General features: G+C 36.8%; 1 non-coding gene across 1 annotated transcript; it reads right to left on the reverse strand.

Moving 5' to 3' along the window:
• Positions 1–4195: 4195 nt before the first annotated feature.
• On the reverse strand, positions 4196–4302 carry LOC127077503 (small nucleolar RNA R71). The gene has a single exon (XR_007787303.1). It is a non-coding gene; the product is annotated as a small nucleolar RNA R71 (small nucleolar RNA).
• Between the last annotated feature and the right edge of the window lie 1733 nt (positions 4303–6035).

The raw sequence follows: 6035 nt of genomic DNA on the forward strand, positions 1-6035 counted from the left end.
TTAAGAGTTGAAAAGATCTGACCAATGGGCTACAATCCAATAGACAAGAATGTCATATAGAAACCCAAATTTCCCGTGGACTTTATAATCAAGCAATATCAATACACAAATAGCAAGATGAAGAGCAAGACATCAAATAAAGATAGCCACATCCAAGATTAGCAACTCCATAATCTTCTTCAAAATCCCCCACGTATCAGGTGACTTCAAAGATGACATTAGACAAGTTCAAAATAACACCTTCAATATGATCATGTTGTAGATGAACTCAAATGGATCTTCAATATTGTATCAGATGGATGTTCACTTCACAAGCACCTAGTTCTCATGAAAGTTGGCATTGGCCAAGTCCTTTGCATAGAGAGTGTTGCCTAATTCTAAGTCCAATATCTCAGATCAAACCAGCAGTCCACACAAAATGTTTTTTATGGTTTTGTTCTTATTATGTTCATTAAGGTCAAGAGACCACAAAAACAAACAAGTATATACAAATATAATATATCACAAATTATGGCCCAAGTGGGCAAAGTGAAAATGGTATTAAAGTAAACAAATTGAATGATATGAATAATGGAAAATGAATAAAGCTTGAAATTAAAGTACATAAAAGTAAATGGCTTGAAATTAAATGTTAATGGTTAGTTGATTAGAAGTTAGTATTGCTTTTGCTTTGTTTTGTTTAAGTCATTCTTTGGAGAACACTCAATCCACTTATCACAAGTATGGATCCTTGAACCAAGACATCTTCCAAAGGAAGGAAAAAAGGCCAAGTTTCCACACAATACCATGAAAGAGGGGAGACTTACAATCTCACTTACTAGAATGCTATGCCTTTTTGTGTCACAAACTTAGCGTTATGTTAAGCAATCGTAATTGGACTTATGTAGAAGTCACAACTATTTGAGGTCGGGCAATATAATTTTGGTGTTAATGTATGTTAGAGACATAGTATAATGGACTATGCTCATGAAACATATCACACACAAAAGAATATGCAAAGTGGTGGACCTAATCTCATCCATACTCATGTTGATTTTACAATCAACTAGCCTTAGGATATATATATATCATAGGTCCATGACATGAATGAATAAAGAAGGGGAATGAGACGAAGAGGGAAGGGGAATGGAATCAACACAAATTGGTCAAAGGAGGACTTTTACCAAATTAAGATCATTCATTCATTTTGGGAGATGAAATGTACATTTCATCAATCCTCTAAATCCAATGATCTTAACCTAACAAAGTCAAATCAACTTTGACCAAGGCCTAACAACACAAGTCAAACTCAACAAGTCCATTAAAATAACTCTACACAATTTATTTGGCATTTAATCAATTAAAAATAATTAAAATATGCATTAAATTAAATTATGGTTGGTCAATTTCCTAAAACTTCATCAAAACACCAAAGAAATGGGCATGAAATTTATCATAGGTCAAACAAGGTCAAAGGACCTTGGAGAAAAAAAGTCATAATTTTTGGAAACTTAAAACTATTTTTAAATAATTAAAAATATTCACAAAATCAATTAAATCATGAAAAATAATAATAATGATCCAAAAAATAATTTTAATTCAGAAAATGAAAGAGGATTTTATTTAAATTTTTTTGGTGAAACTCTCATATTTTTTGGATCAATATTAAAATTAATATGAGTTAATGAAAATAATACAAAGAAAATGAAAATCAAATAATCAGAAAAAACGTGGACCACTTGATCTCCCTCATTAATTGAGGTGGCAGATCAAGTGGCCACAAGCGCGTGTTCCATGGTGGACTTGAGTCAGGCGCCACAAAACAAGTAATCAAAACCAACGCTCGTGATTAAAACAAATTGAATAGATCATGTGGCTCTGGACCTTGCCAACTCACCACCAGAGCAAATCTTCGGTCACCTTCTCGGGCGAGCCTCGCCGAATGGTAACGCAAAAATACGTTGTATATTTGTCTTGATTTACACTTAAAAATCGTACCACTTTCATTTATATTCCGATTATTCCGCAAGTGTTCGAGTTATTTTTGCAGGTATTTCAATTCCCATGTTTAAATGAGCAAAGTATAGAAAAGGAAGGGAAAGAAGAAGAAACAGGAGAGAAAACAGTAAAAAAACAGAAAATACAAATCCTGTGCATGTGACGACCGTCACAAACCCTATTACGACCGTCATGCCCTGGGTGTCACGAACGTCACAGACCCATCACGATAGTCACAAGGCCAAAAGTAACGTAATGGAATTGTTCAACATAAGTGATCCACACGCTCATTTTTCTTGCTCCTCAGCCCACTTTCCCGTGAATTTCTCACTCAACAAGTCACCCTTATTTCTCTCAACTACCAAGACCAAATGGAGAATATAAAAGGATGGAAGTTGGAAACCTACGGGCATGCTTGATTTTCCTCCCTGAAGCCAGCTTTCAAGATTTTTCTCTGCATTTATTTTCCACAGTAATTCCATTTTCTACGATTATTTTTCTTCAGCAACATTGTTTTCTTTTACCATAATTTATTTATCGTTCCGTTCAGAGTTTCCGTTTTCCCTTTCCCTTTCCGCTTTTCATTTAGCCAAAGTAGTAGTTTCCTACATTGGGGAACTACTGCAATTTATTTAATTTAGTTTAAGCAATTATTTCGAAGAAGCAGAATCCTACCGACCTGTGGAGGACTGCTCAAGTACTTCAAGATTCGGCATATTCGATTGATCCAATTTCCAGGTTTTTATTCAATTATTATTGTTATTGCTTTATTATTATTATAATCATGTTTGCTTTATTATTAATCTGTTTATGTTCGTCTGTGTTTGCGTTATTTAACATGTCTGGCTAAACTACTAGTATCGGTATGTAAACAATTTAATTAGACGAGATTTAATAATAATCGGTGTAAAACTTCTTTTCTCAAACAATCTTTCTGGCTGTGGTTTTTAATTTAAATTTAATTAACTTTGTCACGAGAGTGAGAAGCTATTTAATACGGTTTTGCCACAAGAGTGGGAAATTAACTAAGGTGAGAACCGACAATCGCGAGAGCGTGAGGGTCGAACTGGATAGTAAAAACTAGGCATTGATTTTAAAAACAACGAGAGCACTTTAAAAGCAATTAGAACTTATTTATTTTCAAAAAGTATTTTTAACTTCAAATGGGACAACGAGAGCGTACATTCTGACTTAAGAGTATAGTCCGAGTCAACAATCATGAGAGTGTGAGATAAAGCCTTTTAAATAAGTATTTTCTACTGAAAGATATTTGGTAATTAAAATATACACCAGTGACTTATCGAATCTCTGACGATTAATGCGTTGCATACTGATATCCCTCTATTAATATTTTCTTAAAATTTTAACTTCCTTTAGATTTAATTTTTGTTCAACCATACCTCTAAAAATTACCTCCTTAGCTAAACATAGTAACATTGAGAGCATTAGTTTGACCATCGGTCCCCGTGGGTTCGATATCTTTTAAAACTAAAACGACTGGACTGTGCATTTGCAGTCAAGTACCCGATAGACTATGTTTTATATATAGTCACGAGACATATCAAGTTTTTGGCACCGTTGTCGGGGACCTGATTTAGTCAAATAATGCGATTCTTTCGTTGCAAAGTATAGACTAAGGTAAAAACTAATTTCCTTTCCCTTATTTCCTGGTTGTATTCCAAGTACTCTCTCACAAGGCGAAGACTTAGCACCACCAATCGCAGAATTAAAGTGTTTCTTATATTTAAGACGCCGAATACTCGAGTACCAACGAAGGTACGATATTCCCGATATCTTCTTTCCTGCTACTGAACCAGTTGAAAAACCAACCATGGCTACAGTGGAACCACAGAATCGTCCTCTTAAGTTCTATGCTACCCCGTCCCAACAAGAACTTCACAACAACATTGCTGCCCTTGCTATCAATCAAAACGATTTCGAGTTGAAACCCTCATTATTATCAGTTGGCCAACAACATTAATTTGCTGGAAATCCCACGGACGACCCTAATGAATATTTGACCAAGTTTTTGCAGTACACAGACACTGTGAAGGTGAATGATGTATCTCAAGATGTGATAAGACTACGTCTTTTTTCTTTCTCTCTAAGAGACAGAGCTTGGGCTTGGTTGCAATCCTTGCCATCCAACTCAGTTACTACATGGGAAGAACTGAAGAACGTTTTCTTAGCCCGATATTTTCCGCCTAGCAAAACTGCTATGCTGAGAGCTCAAATCAACGGATTTCGATAAAAAGATATAGAATCTCTTTATGACGTATGGGAGAGATACAAATACATGATGAGGATATGTCCACATCACAGTCTCGAAGACTGGGTGATCATTCACACATTTTATAATGGGCTTCTGTATAACACAAGACTGACAGTAGACGCTGCCGCGGACAGTGCACTTATGGACAAGCCATACAACGAAGCCTATCAACTCGTTGAAAACATAACCCAAAACCATTGCCAATGGGGAGGTGAAAGAACTATAGTAGAAAAGTCCCAAACAAAAAGTGGAATGTACGAAATCAGTAGCCTTGACCACGTCCATGCAAAGGTAGATGCCCTTGTTCAAAAGTTAGACAACTTGACCATACCACCCGCAACCACCATGGCTACCGTGACCCTAAACTATGAGTTATGTGGAACTCCTGGACACACTGCACCAGAATGTCAGATATTGGCAGGAGTCCCCACTGATCAAGTAAATTATGCACAAGGAAATCCTTATTCGAATACCTACAACCCAGGCTGGAAAAATCATCCTAACTTTTTGTATAAGAATATCAACGCCCTGTATGCACCTGGCCAAGCATCCGCTGTTCCTCCTGGATATCAAAAGCCAGCTAATAATGCTCCTAACATGCCTAGGAAGTCCAACCTTGAACTAATGATGAAAAGCTTCATAGCTACCCAAGCTCAAACAAACAAAGACTTCTTGAACCAAAACATACATACTAGTGAGCAACTTAAACAATTAGCGAGCAAAGTAGACGCCTTAGCCACCCATAACAAAATGCTTGAAATACAGATTTCACAAGTGGCTCAACAACAAGCATCTACTGTTGCTCCCGCTGGCACATTTCCTGGACAACCACAACCTAATCCAAAAGGACATGCAAATGCCATTATATTGAGAAGTGGAAAAGAGCTAGACGGACCCGTAGATCCAAGACTCCAAAATCCTGCCATGTACCAAAAACCTGACAAAACAACAACTGAGAAGGTAAGTGAACCGAAGGAGAAGGAAGATAATACCCAAGAGGCCGAAAATAAAGAAAAACCTTATGTTCCTCCACCACCTTATAAACCACCCATTCCGTATCCTCAAAGACTCGCAAATTCTAAAACTGCAGGGCAATTTAGGAAATTTGTTGAACTTCTGAAGCAACTGAATATTACAATTCCCTTTACAGAAGCCATCACACAAATGGCCTCATATGCCAAATTTCTTAAAGATATCCTATCCAATAAGAAAAAGATCGAGGATAACGAAACAGTTACACTTACTGCTGAGTGTAGCGCAATAATCCAAAATAACATGCCTCCCAAACTAAAAGACCCAGGTAGTTTCTTAACACCCCGTGTCATTGGAAAGTTCATCATAGACAAAGCTCTATGCAACTTAGGAGCCAACATTAGCGTAATGCCCTTAACCATTTGTAAAAGGCTCAACATGGGAGAACTAAGACCAACCAAGATGTCTGTTCAACTAGCTGACCGCTCAATCAAATATCCTGTTGGTATACTAGAAAATGTCCCAGTACATGTAGGACAATTCTACATTCCTACAGACTTCATAATCATGGACATCAAAGAAGATTCCAATACACCTATTATATTAGGAAGGCCATTCTTAGCTACCGCCGGAGCCATAATAGACGTGAAAAGAGGTAAGCTAACAATCAAAGTTGGAGAAGAAAAGGTTGAATTCATCTCGACACAATTCTTACAAGCTCCAGCTATAGACGATACCTGTTATCTACTTGATGTCATAGACGAGTGCGTAAGAGAGATGGAGATGCAAGAAACCACATATTTTGATATAATGA

This window comes from Lathyrus oleraceus, chromosome 4 (genome assembly GCF_024323335.1).
Source record: "Lathyrus oleraceus cultivar Zhongwan6 chromosome 4, CAAS_Psat_ZW6_1.0, whole genome shotgun sequence".
Lineage (NCBI taxonomy): Eukaryota > Viridiplantae > Streptophyta > Magnoliopsida > Fabales > Fabaceae > Lathyrus > Lathyrus oleraceus.